The 1,220-nt window shown below is 43.3% G+C and overlaps 1 pseudogene; it reads left to right on the plus strand.

Annotated features, from left to right (window-relative positions):
* The first annotated feature begins 436 nt into the window (after window positions 1-436).
* LOC103702831 (uncharacterized) lies at window positions 437-866 on the plus strand (annotated as a pseudogene).
* The last annotated feature ends 354 nt before the right edge of the window (window positions 867-1,220 follow it).

A 1,220-nucleotide genomic window follows, 5' to 3' on the forward strand; every position in this document is an offset into this window, starting at 1 on the left:
ATGTCATGCAACAGTGTCATTCCGCTAGCATTGTTGCACCGACCCCAAATCCATTCAATCACCATAGCTGAGTCCCTCTTGAGGAGGATGCGGCCTGCACCCAGAACAAGCCTGTGATGCTCTCTCATGTGGCTCTAAGCTCGGTATTGATGACAGAAGTATCGAAGATCTGCCGGCCCCTGGCCGCTACCAGTCTGGCGTCGTGGTCTTTGATGATAAATCCCACACCTCCATTGTCCCCTCCCCCACCGACTTAAAACAGGTAAGTTGCAAGATCTAGATACTCATTAAGGTGTGTTGGGCTGCAAATCTGCTTTAGATATTCACTACTTGACTGATATATCCCCCTGAAAAAAGCATGATCTCTTTTTCCTAGACTCTGTGAATGAAACAACCACAGTGACTTATGTTCTGTTCAACTACAGAGCATTGGAAGATGGGGATAATCAGGAGCAGTTTCTCCTGTTTGCTGGGAACTGGCTGCGGTATCTGCATTGCCCAGAATTACAATGTTAACGGATATCAAGAAGCTAGTGAATACACGGCTGTTTGTGGCCAAGCACATTGAGGAAACTTACAAGAAGCCAAAGCAGAAAGATGAAGACTAGCCATTGACGTACCGGTATAAGCATCGAACAAACAATATATACTACTGCGCCAGAAAAAAAGCACCATGAATGTGGCGCTTAGCCATGGCCTGGCGGCTGCGATGCTTCCATGAAAAGTGGGCAATAATGGTCCAGGCCGAAATTCTTTAAGCTACTATCAGAATAGTCATTACAGAGCATTAAATGCCTCAATGTTGTTTCCATACACCATTGATAGCTTTACAAATAATTCACACTTTTGCCTTACTTTTTTTTTTTTTTTTTCTGACAGTCTACATGTTTAAATGCCATACATAGAACCTTACTCTGTTTCCATCATTCCTTCTCCGGGGTACCTCAGAAACAATGGAACATGCATATGGCTGCCACCGCTCGACGAAATAACTCCACTATCATCACCAAGTGGTGTGTGGAGTTGAGCAAGCAAAAGTCTTCATTGCCCATATAAAGATGGCAGGCATCATTTTTGTAATAACTTTCTGATGCCGCTCTCTGTTATGATCAGATATGAATTGATTCCAACGTTCAACGACAGAATCTATTACTCTTGCTAAACACTGGTATCTGTGCTTTATAAGCCCTATTCACTCATTGAAAAATTCCTAGTCCAAC

This window comes from Phoenix dactylifera, chromosome 8 (genome assembly GCF_051530095.1).
Source record: "Phoenix dactylifera cultivar Ajwa chromosome 8, Ajwa_hap1_PhDact_Kaust_v1.1, whole genome shotgun sequence".
Classification (NCBI taxonomy): Eukaryota; Viridiplantae; Streptophyta; class Magnoliopsida; order Arecales; family Arecaceae; genus Phoenix; species Phoenix dactylifera.